Source organism: Tursiops truncatus, chromosome 8, assembly GCF_011762595.2.
Source record: "Tursiops truncatus isolate mTurTru1 chromosome 8, mTurTru1.mat.Y, whole genome shotgun sequence".
Classification (NCBI taxonomy): Eukaryota; Metazoa; Chordata; class Mammalia; order Artiodactyla; family Delphinidae; genus Tursiops; species Tursiops truncatus.
Genome location: NC_047041.1, coordinates 74,049,321 through 74,066,839, shown reverse-complemented (window position 1 = coordinate 74,066,839; position 17,519 = coordinate 74,049,321). Strand labels below are relative to the sequence as shown.

The 17,519-nt window shown below is 37.6% G+C and overlaps 1 long non-coding RNA gene across 1 annotated transcript in view; it reads left to right on the top strand.

Moving 5' to 3' along the window:
* Positions 1 to 17,519, top strand: part of LOC117313300 (uncharacterized) — a 409,632-nt gene that overhangs the window by 112,192 nt on the left and 279,921 nt on the right. Inside the window, exons 3-4 of the long non-coding RNA XR_004527763.2 lie at positions 8,506 to 8,622; positions 12,895 to 12,958. This is a non-coding gene — a long non-coding RNA (uncharacterized lncRNA). The remainder of the gene's footprint in view (positions 1 to 8,505; positions 8,623 to 12,894; positions 12,959 to 17,519) is intronic.

The window sequence follows — 17,519 nt, the reverse complement described above, 5'->3', positions numbered from 1 at the left end:
ACCACCAGCAACAACAAATGGCTTTGCATTAACTCAGTCAAATCATCATTGTAAAAAGATGATTGAAGGCAGCCCCACCTCAGCTTCTGTCTCACGCTGAATATCTTTGTGCCTCAGTGCCATTATATTTAAGGCAGAGGTATGTGACGCTCATATATCTTCTAGGGCATGATTTCTCAAACTTTAATGTGCACAGAAATCACCTGGGAAGCTTGTTAACATGCAGATCCTAATTCAGTAGCTCTGAGGTAGGACCTGAGATTCTCCATTTCCAATAAGCTGATGCTGATACAGGTGGTCCACAGATCATACTTTGAGTAGCAAAACTCCAGAGCTATATAGGGTGAAGGAACGTCCAGATTAAAGGATGAGTGTTTGTGCAGACCTTTGATTTTTAATAGTGGCTTAGTATTTTAGCCTATGAATATACCATAGTTTACTTAATAAGTTCCATATTGTTGGAAATGCACCCTTTGGCTTTTGTAAATATCATTCTAATGAACTTCCTTGTACATAAATCTTTGTCCCACTGGTAATTTATTTATTAATTTTTGGCTATATTATTAGAAGCATAATTGAGTTTTCAAAGGTACCCATTTTAGCATATATTCTCAAATTGGCAAGAATTTTCAAATGAACTCTTTGATGAAATTATTATGTATAATTCTATCTTTGCAGCTTTTCCTGCCTACAGACTTATGTGAAATTCTGACGCTATGACATTTTTAATAATGCCTTAAGTAACATTTTATTCCTGCTATCTGATCATGCCCCATCTTTTTTATGCTAGTTAAATATTTTAAGTGTTGAGTTTGTGAAGAATCATAACTGTGGCAGAGGAAAGAATTTATAAGCATATTTCTGGCACAGAATACAAATACAGTATATGACACATAGATAATATATGGAACCTCAAATCAGACAAAATGACTTTATATCTTAAGATATACACCCAACTCAATCAGTTGATTAAATATTATCCAGAACAGCTGGCAGCTGACAGGAATGACTTCTTTTAGAATAACGTGGATTCTCTAGATTCAAATATGTAGGAAAAAAACATGAAGAAAAAATTCCTTCATTACAGCTTAACACATACAATAATAATAATTTTGAGGTTTATTGTGTTTTCAACTGAGTAAAAAGAATTTATCTGAATAGCACAGTGTTGATCTGGTCCTCCATTCTAACATTGTTCGGTTTGTCCTCGTTTCTTTCCTTCCTGATATCTAACATCTGATCTCTTCTGCTCTGAATTATCTAAGAGCAAAAAGTGGGAGAGCATGTGCTCTTTTGAAAGTCATAATGCTAGGGCAAAGCCATACAGTGACAAGAATTTTGGGGTGAATTAATACACCTACATTGCGGTATCTATGTAATATAGGTTATTAGGAGGTTAACACTATGATCAAATGAGAGAATGTAAATGAAAATATTTTATAAATTGAAGTATTACTCGTTGTAGTGAGTACCATTATTATCTTGAGGTGCAGTAGGGGCAGAGTACTTTGTTCTGCAAGCTCTACCAAACTAATATGTTCCTTTAGAATTAGGTTGGAATTTCCTTGAAGGGAACGCCAGCCTTTTTACTTCTTTACAGTTTTGGTGCTCAGCTAATAGTACATCTTATATAACTTTTTTCATTATGGTTAAATGGTATGACTGGATGGAGAATGAAGTACTCAATTCTGATAAATATGTTTATCAGAATAGCTGATAAATACATTCTACACTGGTGGCTTTCTTGATCCAGGTACTTTGGGAAAAAAGTTCTACTTTTCAGTCATCTAGAGAATTTAAGTGATAAGAATAGTCTTGGATAGTTCCATATGAATTATCTAGTTGACTATGTGAACAACCTTCTGAAATGGGCCAAATAGGTATTAAATACATCATTTTACAGAATCTAAGGCTCAGGTTGAGTGACCTGTTCAAGTCAGATAGCTAGGAAATACCTTAGCACCTGGTCCAGTTCTTTCTATTCCAACTTTAGTCTTCCTTTTCCTCCTGGTTCCCGCCTGCCTGGGACAACTGTGTTTTAAGAAAAAGATCCCAGAAATATGACTTAGGAGACTTAGATTTTAGAAATAATTCTGCTCCATGTACTTAGACTCATTCATTCATTCATTCACTCAACTCAATTTTGTTAATAGCCTATTATGTAAAATGTACCAGGCAAATACTACTTAACTTTCAGACAGCTTTCTAGTCTGTTAAATGGAAAATAATATCTTATTTGCATACCTCACAGGGAGGTTTTGAAGATAAAAATACGAAATGAACATATGCATTTCAGAAGAAGGGGTGATTCATTTTCACGGTCAAGGTCCTTTGTGATTGCATAAGCAATGATTGTCCTGGCACACCCATAACACATGTGGAAACTTCATAATTTATAAAGCCACTTCTCCAGAGGCAATGACATAGGAATGTGGTGAATTATTTCCTTTTGGGTGTATTAATCAAGGGAGAAGGAGATAATTGTGTTGAATCCTAGAACACTGAGCAAAAATAAGTACTAAATTTCTGAGATAGTATGAGTAGAGGAGATAGGGCCAAGAAGAGAGAATCCACTTTCCTCTAGGTTCTTCATATCTCCCTTGATCTTTGGGTCCCCAATCTGGTCATATGCTCAAATGAAAGGTCCTAGATAAGAGCTAATACAAATTATAAGCAGCAAATTAAGGTCGGGTACATTCTTGTGAGGGTGTATAGGATGGTCCATATGGGGTGGGAAGAAAAGAGTAGAACTATCAATTTATATTTTTATATCTCATCATTTAAAATTGTTTTTTCTTTTTATAATGTATGTGATGTATGATTCCTATGTAAGTGAATAATATTTACATATTGTGTATATATATTCAAACTGGTTACTGTTAGAGTTTGTAGTTCTCAAATTATAGATTCAAATGACAGGGTGGAGAAGCACTTGGATGAGAGCATGGATTCTGGATATACTACTTTCTAGGTTCACCATTTATTACCTGTGTAATTTTATAAGTCACTTAACCTTTTTGACTCTTAGTTTTTGTCTCATTAAAATGGGTATGATATTTGCCATGCCTGTCTCATGGGATTGAGATTAAATTAAAAAAGAATTTATTTTCTACACAAATGGAAAAACTTCATATTTGTACCCTCTAAGTGATATATTTATGATAATTGAAGGGAAGCACTTTTTTTTTTTTTTTTTTTTTTTTTTGCAGTACGCGGGCCTCTCACTGTTGTGACCTCTCCCGTTGCGGAGCACAGGCTTTCGGACGCGCAGGCTCAGCGGCCATGGCTCATGGGCCCAGCCGCTCCGCGGCATGTGGGATCTTCTCGGACCGGGGCACGAACCCGTGTCCCCTGCATCGACAGGCAGACTCTCAACCACTGCGCCACCAGGGAAGCCCCTGGGAAGCACTTTTTAAGCTCTAAAACATCAAATCCATGGTATCCCTGAGTCCTATTTCAAGTGCTTAGCACATGTGCACACACATGCACACACACACACAAACACACACACACAAGCTTAGTATCTCCTTCGAAAGCCCATTCACTATACTCCTACATTATAAGGGAGTAATGTTGGCTTATCTGATGTCTGAGTTACCAATGTAAGAATTTTAGATCAGAGTAATTGAACTTTTCATGAGAAAACAAAACAAAATATTCTTTAAAAATAAATTATAGGGCTTCCCTGGTGGCACAGTGGTTGAGAGTCCGCCTGCCGATGCAGGGGACACGGGTTCGTGCCCCGGTCCAGGAAGATCCCACGTGCCGCGGAGCGGCTAGGCCAGTGAGCCATGGCCGCTGAGCCTGCGCGTCTGGAGCCTGTGCTCCTCAACAGGCCTCTTTTGTGGGAGAGGCCACAAAAGTGAGAGGCCCGCGTACCGCAAAAAAAAAAAAAAAAAAAAAAAAAAAAATATATATATATATATATATATATATATATATACTTGTATTATACTCCATACTGATAAACTTAAGGAAAAGTATATAGGTATTTATTACTTACTTAAAAAAAATTCCAAAGATAGGAATAAAGACACAGACCTACTAGAGAATGGACTTGAGGTTATGGGGAGGGGGAAGGGTAAGCTGTGACAAGGCGAGAGAGTGGCATGGACATATATACACTACCAAGCGTAAGATACATAGCTAGTGGGAGGCAGCTGCATAGCACAGGGAGATCAGCTTGGTGCTTTGTGACCACCTAGAGGGGTGGGATAGGGAGGGTGGGAGGGAGGGAGATGCAGGAGGGAGGCGATATGTGAACATATGTATATGTATAACTGATTCACTTTGTTATAAAGCAGAAACTAACACACCATTGTAAAGCAATTACACTCCAATAAAGATGTAAAAAAAAACCCAAAAACAACAAAAAAAAAAACTTAAAAAAAATTCCAAATTATTAAACCAGTCTAATATGTCCAAAGGTTCATCTTAATTTAAAAATGTGTCTGAGTTAGTAGTTTCTGGTGGATTTTTTAAAAATCTATAATTTAGACTATTAGAAGTTCAGTTTACTGATTTTCCCTGTATTTGGGGAATATTAGATTTTTATAAACATTTATATCTATAAACCATAGAGAACTTATTTAAGAGTTATTGTAATCTAATTTATTACTGTTCTCTTGGGGTAGGAAAACATTTTATATGTATACAATGAGAAATAAAAGATTTTTATCAATTACAGTTACATAGACACATAAAGGTCTTATAGTTTCAGTACGAAGGTTAAAAATAAACAGAGAAATACATAAACTTAGCAGTACAGATCATAAAGACTTCTTTATTTCCCTAGTGGGCATACAATTCTGAATTGATTTGCACTCACAATTGATAAAGAGATAAATAAAAAGACTATCAAATCAGATTTTCTACTTTTGTCATACAGAAAATAAATTTCCATTGTCTATTCGACAAAGATCCTAACTGGTCACATCATTAAACCAAATATTCCATGTTGTTGCCACCAGTAGGGAATGACTTGAAGGCCATGTGCAAACGAGAAACAAAAACAAATACTCCAAGTCAGAAAAGAGTAAAAAAAAAAAAAAAAAAAAGTGAGCAAAAAGAGAATCAGCAAGGATAAAGTTCTATTGCTGCTTGAGATTCAGTCTGGGAGGCAAGAGTTTGAACAGCCCATGAAGTGTACTTCTCAGGTCGATCTGTTTAATTGGCTTGTCAGATTAGTCCACTTAGGTATCTTGGTAGAACAACCTCCAAAACTGCTAGAGTATAATTTTCGAAAAATTAAAAACATGACCCTCCTTCAAATACCAAATGAACACTTGTCAAAATTTTTATTCAGCTCATTAGAGAACCAGTAAGATGTTAAGACCAGTTCAAAGTGCATTTATATAGACAATTTAACAAAGAATTGTTAGAATAAGATTGTTGGATTAGATACAGAACTGATGTCCTGCAGAGCAAAAAATGTAACCTCTGGATTCACCTTTTGCACAGAAAGTTGCATCTTTGCTAGACAAAATTCTATAAGCTAACATGTCAGATCACTGCATCTAGAACCTTAGTTTAATATAGTAAAATAAAGTTATATTTTTAAGGGACTGAGATCTATACTTACTACAACAGCAATTTGATGAAGAGGTCATATCTCCTACTTAGATAAAAGGAATAACTGGAAAGATGGAGGTTATAGTGAGTGACAATCTTTCAGTTCTGATGATACTGTCCCAAATAAAATAACTAAATTGCCAAGGTGGGGTCAAGAACTATAGCTATGTCTTCTCACCATGAGAGCCCTAGCCTGAATTCTCTGTCTTGGCTACTTTTCAGGGAACAGATAACGGACCATTGAAGAATGGGTAGCAGAGGGCAAACATGGTGGAGCAAAGGGAGATGTTGACAATTGCCTGAAACCACATTGAACTGGGACCCATCTTTGTCCTTGCATACAGTGTGGTATTTTTAATTTGTGTACCTGTGTTTTTTCTTTGTTACAATAATGACTGTCCTCTGGCATATCTGACAAGTAGTTGGGACCAAAAAATGGGCTCATAGCAAACCCACAGGCGAAAAAACAAATCTACATGGCCTGAAGGGGAAGATGTCGGTCATATTCTAAAATGTGATCCTGAAAGATGCTGCTCAGGACCATAAATTTGTAGTTCTTATGGAGGGATTATTCTGCCCTATTTGCATATGTAGGTCACAGTTCTCAGTCCCAATAAAGGCAGCAATTTTTCCCTGGTTTTAAGTGTGATTGTATACATATTTTGTAAATTCTTTGTCATCACTGATTGTTCAGTCACTTTTCCCCAAACATTTGTAAACTGCTTTTGCATCTCAGTTGTTTATCTGTGATAAAAATTGGTGCATTTTAAGCTTTTGTTTTAGACTTTAATTCTTCCATAAATTGCCATCTCAAAACTCAGTTTATTGTCTGTGTTATTGACATTATCAGTACTTGAATCAGCATTGTCAAACCAGACTGTATGTGAGAGATAGATGAAAATAATCAAATAAAGCTGGTACTGGCTCCAGGAATTCTGGCAGGGAAAAGGCGTGTTAGGTAGATGCCTAATTTCTGAAAGTCAGGAGTTCAAAGGTTAGAAAATACTGAAAGGATATGGTGTTTTATGATCTCCCTATTTAGGTCAGATAACAGGGGGGTTGCCACTTGTGTACTGTGCAAATACTGTGGTGTTTGGAGTAGGGGAGCTGGCAGTAGGGGTGGTGTGTAGGGAGAGACAGAGGCTGATTTCACAAGAGCTTGTAAAAAGGCTTAAAAAACATTTTAAACATAGTTTTAATATCCTCCACTTCAATGAAGAGATCAACTATGATAATTAGGTTGTAGCAGTTAAGCCTTAAGCAGAGGCAGAACAAATGTGATTTCAGGAATTCTAGAATATCCCTTCATTTCCCTAAAACCCTCTGGTGGTGCTAGAAATCCTACTGTTAAGGGTGTTGGTCCATGTCTGATAGCCATTTGCTGATATTGGGACTAGCCTGGCTGAGGGACAGGGGCATATAAGCTGGAGAAGAATATCCAAACAGTTGACAAAAATAGAAAGGTCCTGAATCACAGAGCAGGATTCAGATTATGATGCCACAGGATGGAGGTACTATAAGAGCATGTCAAGGAGACAAGCAGAAGAGCAATACAGGCCAGTACCTGTCCTAGGGATATTGACCACAGATGGCTGGCTTTTATGAGCTTCTTGCATTTGACATTTGACAAATAAACTGCATTTTAAGGGCCAGAAATATGATGAACAGTCTGAGACTGTGTAGTATACTCTGTTAAAAACAAAACCTCCCAAAAGGGGTCACTATTAAGCTATGATTTTGTATGCCAGCATTTCTCAGATCCTTTCTGAGAACAGGTTTGTAGGAAAGGATAGGTGAAGGACAGGCAGGATTCTGAGGGCTTCACACAGGCTTTACTGTGTACCCTGGAGGTAAAGAAGGGTGTGAGAATGGGAGGGTGAAGTGGGTAAAGAGGACTATATATATTTCACAGTTTTTCTTAAAGCAAGTCTTATTCTATCTTGGCTGGTGCAGTGGAGGGGCTATGGAAAGACCTATACTCAAATTCCCTTTCATTCATCATCAAATGCAGTATCTTCTCTGATGGGTAATGAAAACAAATCCTGCTTACTGTATAGAGTATTTAAAATGTTTAAGTGAGGTTAAAAATTATATTACCCCATTTGATTAATAGTTCATTAAGCAGAATAGAAATATAAAACGGTTATTATCACTCCTACAAACAACTAAGTCATTCACTTGTTCAACTAACACCCACTGAGTATTGCCTGCCTGTGAATAGTGAATAAGATAATTCCTACCCCAAAGAAAATAATTATATGAATATCATTATTATGTAAACATCCTACAAATTCTTTCTCATCTGCACACATACAAGCCCTATTCATAATAAATTCTTTTAAATTCAAAATTTTAAATCCATGGCAAAATTTCAGCAACCATTAATGAATTATGTTATATGTTTTAATTTAGGTAAGAGCCAGAGCAAATCTTATCAAGATCATGCCAAAGAAATGCACATTTAGTAGTTATTTTAAGATATAATAAATAACCAAACACTGGGAGCTGCCAACATTATTATCTTGGGTCCTTGGTCAGAACCAGAGAAAGTATAAAGGCAGTTGCAGAAATTGAAAACGAACACTTTGATTCAAAGTGTATTTGAATTTGAACAAATGACACACCCATGAACAACAATTTTGAAAATCACTCTTAGACAAGATTGCTATGTGATATATGGAAATTGCCCCTGGTTCTGTCTTATCCTTGGATTGTGGAACGAGTGGAGTCATGGAAGTGAGCTGTCCCCTTTGCTGCCTTGTCAGATCAGAGTACATTTATTTAATCCAGTCTTTTACTATTTTGAGCCATTAGAGGCAAGAGCAACACAGGCTGGTCTTTAGTTCCTAGAATGAGCAGACACTTCTGACAAAGAGAAAAATCTCCCTGTTCACTTGAAGCAGTGCTCATTACAACTTCATTTTCCCTTTACAGCTTCTCTCACAAAGAGCATTATTATCCTTACCCTGTGACCTGCAGAAACCAAGGAGGCAATGAGAGGTGGTCACCTCAACCCCTTCAAATACTGATGCATCACCCATGGTGAATGAGGTGAGCTATCAAGTTTAAACACTTCCATGTTAACTTTCTCTGAGAATTAAAACCATACCTTTGTTTAAGAGGGTAGGTTGGAGCAGTGAAGGGAGAGGGTGGGCTGTGTTGTATGCTCCTATAAAGGGAGACTCTCTCCTCTGAGAAGAAGGGAAGCCCAGAGTCCCGGGGTGGGTGGAGCCAGGATGAGCCAGGATGCACCCCAGGCCTTGAGAAACTCAAAGACCCATAGCAGCTCCCCCAGCACAGAGCCAAACCTGAGAAGTGTGGGCAGCCGTGTGACTGACAGGGTCTTGGTGCTCTGGCTGGGTGTCAGGCCTGAGGCTCTGAGGTGAGAAAGCTGAGTTCAGGACATTGGACCACCAGAGACATCCTGGCCCCATGTATTATCAATCGGTGAGAGCTCTCCCAGAGATCTCCATCTCAACGCTAAGACCCAGCTCCACTCAATGACTAGCAAGTTCCAGTGCTGGATACCCCATGCCAAACAGCTAGCAAGACAGGAATACAAGCCCCTGCATTAGCAGAGAGGCTGCCTAAAATCATAATAAATTCACAGACACCCCAAAACACACCACCAGACATGGTCCTGCCCACGAGAAAGACAAGAACCAGCCTCATCCACCAGAACACAGGCACCAGTACTCTCCACCAGGAAGCCTACACAATCCACTGAACAAATCTTACCCACTGTGGGCACACACCAAAAGAAATGGGAACTACGAACCTGCAGCCTGCAAAAAGGAGATCCAAAACACAGTAAGTTAAGCAAAATGAGAAGACAGAGAAATACGCAGCAGATGAAGGAGCAAGGTAAAAACCCACCAGACCAAACAAATGAAGAGGAAATAGGCAGTCTACCTGAAAAAGAATTCAGAGTAATGATAGTAAATATGATCCAAAATCTTGGAAATAGAATGGAGAAAATACAATAAATCTTTAACAAGGACATAGAAGAACTAAAGAGCAAACAGACAATGATGAACAACACAATCAATGAAACTAAAAATTCTCTAGAAGGAATCCATAGCAGAAAACTGAGGCAAAAGAATGGAGAAACTATAGCACAACATCCGATTTATAGGGGCCCCAGAAGAAGAAAGGGACTGAGACAATATTGGAAGAGATTATAGTTGAAAACTTGCCTAATATGAGAAAGGAAATAGTTAATCAAGTCCAGGAAGTTCAGAGAGTCCCATACAGGATAAATCCAAGGAGAAACATGCCAAGACAAATATTAATCAAACTATCAAAAATTAAATACAAAGAAAAAGTATTAAAGCAGCAAGGGAAAAACAACAAATAACATACAAGGGATTCCCTGTAAGGTTAACAGCTGATCTTTCAGCAGAAACTCTGCAAGGCAGAAGGGAGTGGCAGGACATATTGAAAGTGATGAAAGGGAAAAACCTGCAACCAAGATTACCCAGCAAGGATCTCATTCGGATTTGATGGAGAAATTAAAACCTTTAGACAAGCAAACGGTAAGGAATTCAGCACCACCAAACCAGCTTTACAACAAATACTAAATGAACTTCTCTAGGCAGGAAACACAAGAGAAGGAAAGGACCTACAATAACAAACCCAAAACAATTAAGAAAATGGGAATAGGAACATACATATCAATAACTACCTTAAATGTAAGTGGATTAACTGCTCCAACCAAAAGACATAGACTGGCTGAATGGATACAAAAACAAGACCCGTATATATGCTGTCTACAAGAGACCCACTTCAGACCTAGGGACACATACAGATGGAAAGTGAGGGGATGGTAAAAAATATTCCATGCAAATGGAAATCAAAAGAAAGCTGGAGTAGCAATTCTCATATCAGACAAAATAGACTTTAAAATAAACACTATTAAAAGAGACAAAGAAGGACACTACATAATGATGAAGGGATCAATCCAAGAAGATATAACAATTGTAAATATTTATGCACCCAGCATAGGAGCACCTCAATACATAAGGCAAATGCTAACAGCCATAAAAGGAGAGATCGACAGTAACACAATCATAATAGGGGACTTTAACACCCCACTTTCACCAATGGACAGATCATCCAAAATGAAAATAGATAAAGAAACACAAGCTTTAAATGACACATTAAACAAGATGGACGTAATTACTATTTATAGGACATTCAATCCAAAAACAACATAATACACTTTCTTCTCAAGTGCTCATGGAACATTCTCCAGGATAGATCATATCTTGGGTCACAAATCAAGCCTCAATAAATTTAAGAAAATTGAAGTCATATCAAGTATCTTTTCCAACCACAACACTATGAGACTAGATATCAATTACAGGGAAAAAATTGTAAAAAATACAAACACATGGAGGCTAAACAATACCCTACTAAATAAGCAAGAGATCACTGAAAAAAATCAAAGAGGTTAATCCTTTGTCAGTTGCTTCATTTGCAAATATTTTCTCCCATTCTGAGGGTTGTCTTTTCGTCTTGTCTATGGTTTCCTTTTGCTGTGCAAAAGCTTTTAAGTTTCATTAGGTCCCATTTGGTTTATTTTGTTTTTATTTCCATTTCTCTAGGAGATGGGTCAAAAGGATCTTGCTGTGATTTATGTCATAGAGTGCTCTGCCTATGTTTTCCTCTAAGAGTTTGACAGTGTCTAGCCTTACATTTAGGTCTTTAATCCATTTTGAGTTTATTTTTGTGTATGGTGTTAGGGAGTGTACTAATTTCATTCTTTTACATGTACCTGTCCAGTTTTCCCAGCCCCACTTATTGAAGAGGCTGTCTTTTCTCCACTGTATATTCTTGTCTCCTTTATCAAAGATAAGGTGACCATATGTGTGTGGGTTTATCTCTGGGCTTTCTATGCTGTTCCATTGATCTATCTTTCTGTTTTTGTGCCAGTACCATACTGTCTTGATTACTGTAGCTTTGTAGTATAGTCTGAAGTTAGGGAGCCTGATTGCTCCAGCTCCATTTTTCTTTCTCAAGATTGCTTTGGCTATTCGGGGTCTTTTGTGTTTCCATACAAATTGTGAAATTTTTTGTTCTAGTTCTGTGAAAATTGCCAGTGGTAGTTTGACAGGATTGCATGGAATCTGTAGATTGCTTTGGGTAGTAGAGTCATTTTACAATGTTGATTCTTCCAATCCAAGAACACGATATATCTCTCCATCTATTTGTATCATCTTTAATTTCTTTCATCAGTGTCTTATAATTTTCTGCATACAGGTCTTTTGTTTCCTTAGGTAGCTTATTCCTAGATATTTTATTCTTTTTGTTACAGTGGTAAATGGGAGTGTTTTCTTAATTTCACTTTCAGCTCATGCAGCTCAATATCAAGAAGACAAACAACCCAATGCAAAAATGGGTAGAAGACCTAAATAAACATTCTCCAAAGAAGATATACAGATTGCCAACAAACACATGAAAGAATGCTCAACATCACTAATCATTAGAGAAATGCAAATCAAAACTACAATGAGATATCATGTCACACTGGTCAGAATGGCCATCATCAAAAAATCTACAAACAATAAATGCTGGAGAGGGTGTGGAGAAAATGGAAACCTCTTGCACTGTTGGTGGGAATGTACATTGATACAGCCACTATGGAGAACAGTATGGAGGTTCCTTAAAAAACTAAACATGGAACTACCATACGACCCAGCAATACCACTACTGGGCATATACCCTGAGAAAATCATAATTCAAAAAGAGTCATGTACCAAAATGTTCATTGCAGCTCTATTTACAATAGCCAGGACATGGAAGCAACCTAAGTGTCCATCGACAGATAAATGGATAAAGAAGATGTGACACATATATACAATGGAATATTACTCAGCCATAAAAAGAAACGAAATCGAGTTATTTGTAGAGAGGTGGATGGACCTAGAGTCTGTCATAGAGAGTGAAGTAAGTCAGAAAGAGAAAAACAAATATATATTAACGCATATATGTGGAACGCAGAAAAATGGTACAGATGAACTGGTCTGCAGGGCAGAAATAGGGACCCAGATGTGGAGAACAAACATATGGACACCAAGGGGGAAAGTGGGGTGGGAGGGTGGGGATGAACTGGGAGATTGGGATTGACATATATACACTAAGATGTATAAAATAGATAACTAATAAGAACCTGCTGTATAAAAAAAATAAAATTCAAAAATTCCAAAAAAAAAAAAAGGGAAGTATTTTTGATGTATTTGTGGGAGGAAGGTGATCTCCACGTCTTACTCCTCTGCCATCTTGAAGGTCCCCCTGAAAGACATTTGCCTTTTTTTCATGCAGCATTGCCTCCAACTCTTAAGACTGATTGAATAACTTCAAAGATTGATTTGCCTTGCTTCGCTTGGTGAGTTGTTCATTTCCTTCTCCTGGTTCTCTGTTTCTTGTCACCACCGCCTTCTGGGTTTCTTTTAGCACCGTTTGGACTATCTATGGGATAATGTCAGAGGTGCTTTCCCCCTTGGGTGCGAGTATAGTTGTGGTAGGAGTTGGGGGTGAGGTTGAGGAACCGTTTCCCTTTGCACTAAGACTTTTCTTTCACAGTTTTTGCTAGTCTCTTCCCAGCCGCCTAACTGACTTAAAGGGGAAATGGATCACAGTCAAATTAGCCCTAAAGCCTTCGAATGCGTTTTCTAGAGCTTTTCTTCAGGTTGTTTCCTTAGGGTCGTATATTATGCAGTGAATCTGAATAGGACATATTTTGTGCTGCTTCCATATAAATCTTATGTAAAGAATAGCTCATTAGATGGTTAGTAATGACCTGACTCAGAGAAAGAATAAGAGAAAATAAACAAAGCACCCATGAAAAAAAAGTTACTGCTCACAAAGTCTGTCTGGATGGAATGGAAATTAGGAGGAAAAGTCTAAGATAGGCTTACTTTCTAGAAAACATGTTTTCAAAGACATTGCCAGCTTTGCAGCATGCCCAACTTAATTACTGGATTTGCATTCCAGAGTACATTTACTACTGTGGTATGTTTGAAAATCATATACAGTAAAATCTCAAGCAGGATATATAACTCTGCACTGCGTTTCAGAGAGGGGGAGTGAGCATCAAACCATAAGACACAAGCATGTATCAGGAATTGAAGTTTTAAAAGCAATGAACAAAGTATGCATTAGGGTCAGTCCTCATTCATACCTTCTGCAGATATTAAGAATTGGTGCATGTGAAACAATCAGTAAACAGTTAATTAGAGCCCACTGTATGCTACTCACCACGCTAAGCACCAAACATATCTGATAAATAAAACACCGTCACTTCCACAAGCAGTTCAGTCTGGTAGGAGAAACAGCCAGCAATCAAGATATGGTGTGGGAAGAATAGAAATGAAGAGTATGTGCTGAGTGCTTATGGGAGCCAAGAGGAGGAGAGAGGAACTCTAGGGTTCTGTAAGAGCATCTCAACTCTCTTCTTACATAGGTAAGAAACAGAGCTCCTACATTTTGGGGAGATTTTTCTAACAGTTTTGTGCACTGTTTAGTCGTTTAAAAAGCCCATTTGTAACCCCGAGTCAGGGAAAATCTTATATCCCAACTGGAGAGCTTTTATCTTAGCCTTTGCAGCCTTGGGCACAAGGTATTTTAAGTAATGGGGAAGATCCTTCCAGGGAACATTTCTCTGAAATATATTTCTGTCCCATTTTTAAAACCAGAGATGCTTATAAAAGCAGTCTCTCCATAGCAGACAAAATGAGTCCCCATAAGTTTCTCACAGGGCAATAGCCCTTTTTTGGCAGTTCTTAAGTTTATAAATTTCTGCTAATAGGAGGTTTGCTTACAAACAAAGTTGTATTGTAGCCAAGAAAATGCCCACAGGCCTAGATGGCTGAACTTCAGTTTCAGAGACTGAGTGCTCTCCAGAACTAAATCAGGCTTGATATTCAGTCTCACCAGCCAAAACTGGAACGTGAAGAGAAAGACAGCACAAAAGCAGAAGTGAAAAGAAAAGATGACCTAGATTGAGACCCAAATACTAGCCAGAGGAACTTCACAATTCCTGGCTATACCCTATAATAATTAGATTGATAGAACCACACCACTCTAAAATAATTTTTAACAAAATATACATTATTTTACTAACTACCTGAGCTCAGTTGTAAACAACATCTTTTTGGTTAGAAACTTTGTTCAAAGTGGACTAAATACACCACTCTTTTAACAGTTTTGAAGTGACAAGTAAGAAAAATCATGATTCCCATTTTACAGATTAAGAAATGGGATTTCTGAGAAATTAAGTTACCAGTCCAATATTTAAAATCTAAGAAATCTTATTCCCTTTTAGACAGGAGGGAACAGTCTTGGAGAGACTAAGAGACTTGTCCAAGTGTAGTATTAAACCTAATAAATGGAAGAGGCAGTACCTTACTTCAGATCCTCCAACACACTGACCAGTGCTCTTTACTCTTCAAGCTCAAGAGTGATGATGTAGGTTAGGATTTTGTTGTTTAACTTTGGCTAAATTGCATAGTTTCTTTTACCTAAACCCCAGTCAAAGTTATAGGGAGTCTTGATTTCAAAGTGTCATCCATACACACTAGTACAGTACTCTCCTGGGGCTTGATTTGCCCAATTTCTGTCTTCAGTGAATATTCATGATTGCTTGTGAAAAGTTAGTAATCTGGAAGTTAAGAGCTGATAAAGGAATTGCTGACACATTAAGTCCTTAACTTGAGCAGCCCTGGGAGCCAAGGAAGGCAGACTACCCCACAAACAGACTGTAGATGTCAGGTTAGCTGCATTTTACAGAGATGTAAAGTCAGCAAGAGGCTGTTTTGGCACTTTCTTAATTTACTTTTTACAAAGTAATTATGATAATATTAATCTTTTAGCATTAGGAATCTCTTTGACAGTTTTATCTACCCTCTAGGAAAGGTCTCAAAAAATTCCCTTTTGTATATTTCTGGGGAATACATATGGAGTACTTTTGTGGAAGTTAAACACTTGCAATTAAGAATAAGGAAAAATAAAAGAGGTTTAATAATCTGAGAATAACATTCTCTTTTCTCTCTCTTCCTCTCTTCCCACAATGGCAGTACCTCCACCCATCAAAGCAGTGATGCGCTGTTTTCAGGGTAGTAACTTAAGACCCTCTGGCAAATAGAGAAATTTAGACCAAAAAACCAAAGAATCCTGGGGATGGAAGGCATTTAGTTATTGGAAATGTATTGTGGAATCTTTTTGCGTGCATGTTTGTTTATAATTCTGCTGTGCTTGTAGCACACTGCTGTATATTAATGATTGAACCTTGTTATCTGGTAACTGCTGAGGATATAATAGGGAATGGGAAGAAGATTTTCTGAGCATACTTTAAGGTCATGAGACTTGATATTAAAACAATGAAGCAGATCGTGCAGGCAGGCAAGCAGGAACATTTAGTAATTCATCTGCCTTTTCCCTCTGGGGCTTTAACAGCTAAAGGTAGAATAGCTTGAATGCCCTGATATTGACATATAGACTTTCTTAAGTTCCATTTATTAAGGTGGTTTAATTTTTTGGACTATCTTTTCTTATTCTCTTTTTCCTTCTGGTATGAGTTAAATATGTTGTATATTTTAAAAGATGAGATGCCAGTCAGGTTTCCAGAAATCTAAGGTGGTTAGAAATTATTCACAAGTGCTGTTTCTGTTTTCCGTGGATATTATAAATAATATAAGATTCCAGGAAAGTTAGATTCAAGAATGACCCTGTAGCTATACAATGAGGATATGGGGTTTTGAGGTGATAAATGTTGAACTTCTAGAAAAGTTTGAGGTGTCACATTTCTCTCTCCCAGATAGTTGTCTGACTTCATATAATTAATAAAATGTCCCAAGTGACTATGATCTGACTATATTTGAATGTCCTAGATACCCCAGAAGCTACAAACTGCTAAAGGAAGAGATGCAGACCATAACAGAGATTAGTCCAGTTTTCATGGAAGCTGCCATTTACTGTGTGTCTATCATTTGCCAGTGGACTTGTTGAGAACTTTATTAATTATCTGTAATCTTTAAAACTGTCCTGAAGAATACGTTATGTTTTTAACTTTCCAAATGATAAAAGTGAAACTCAGAGTGATTAATATTATATATCCAAGGTATGTTATATACCCAAAGTAATGAGTAAGTAAATGCTGACGCCAAAAATTGATCCCAGGTCTATCTGATTCCAAAAGTAAGTGCATCATAGTATAATGCTTTTGTGTGATTATGTTACCGACCCCTTCGAATCTGGCCTCAACAAGGGTCCTACTGCCCACTGTATTTCAAGGCAATAGAATGAGACTGAGTTTGGTTAAGAAGCAAAGGAAAAGTTTTATTCTGTGATCAAAGAATGGAGAGGTGCAATCTCACGCTGTAGAGCACATTCTTTCTGGACAGGCCATGGGTGGGGATGCTTTTTAGGGTGAGGGTGGAGTTCATGTCTGGCAGGCGCAGCTGTGCTGCTCAGATTGCAAAGCCCAGCTCAGAGCTTCTGGGCACAGCCCACCAAGCTGACACATTGGGAGCAACCATTTTGCAGTAGGAATTCTGGTGTGAAGTGCTGGGTGCAAGGCCTCTGTAAGCAGTACCCTGTGAGCAGGTGAAACTAGACAAAGCAAAAGAAAAAAAAGGGTTAGACTTTATTACCCAGGTTTTTGTTTTTATTTCCCAGCAATTGTTAATGGGCTTTGCCGGTGACAATTTGGGCTGTTTGTTTGATTGTTTGTTTGTTTGTTTTGTTTTGTATTTTAATAGCAAGTTTCATTTGGTGTGATTAGTCCAAGGAGGAAGTCTGCAGACCAATTTATAAAATCTATGTCATCTATCTATATCTATCTATCTATCATCTATCTATCTATCTATCTATCTATCTATCATCTATCCATCTTAAAGCAAAATGAGAGGTCAATTAAAGGCTTCTTCAGTAAAATTACTTTATTTGGG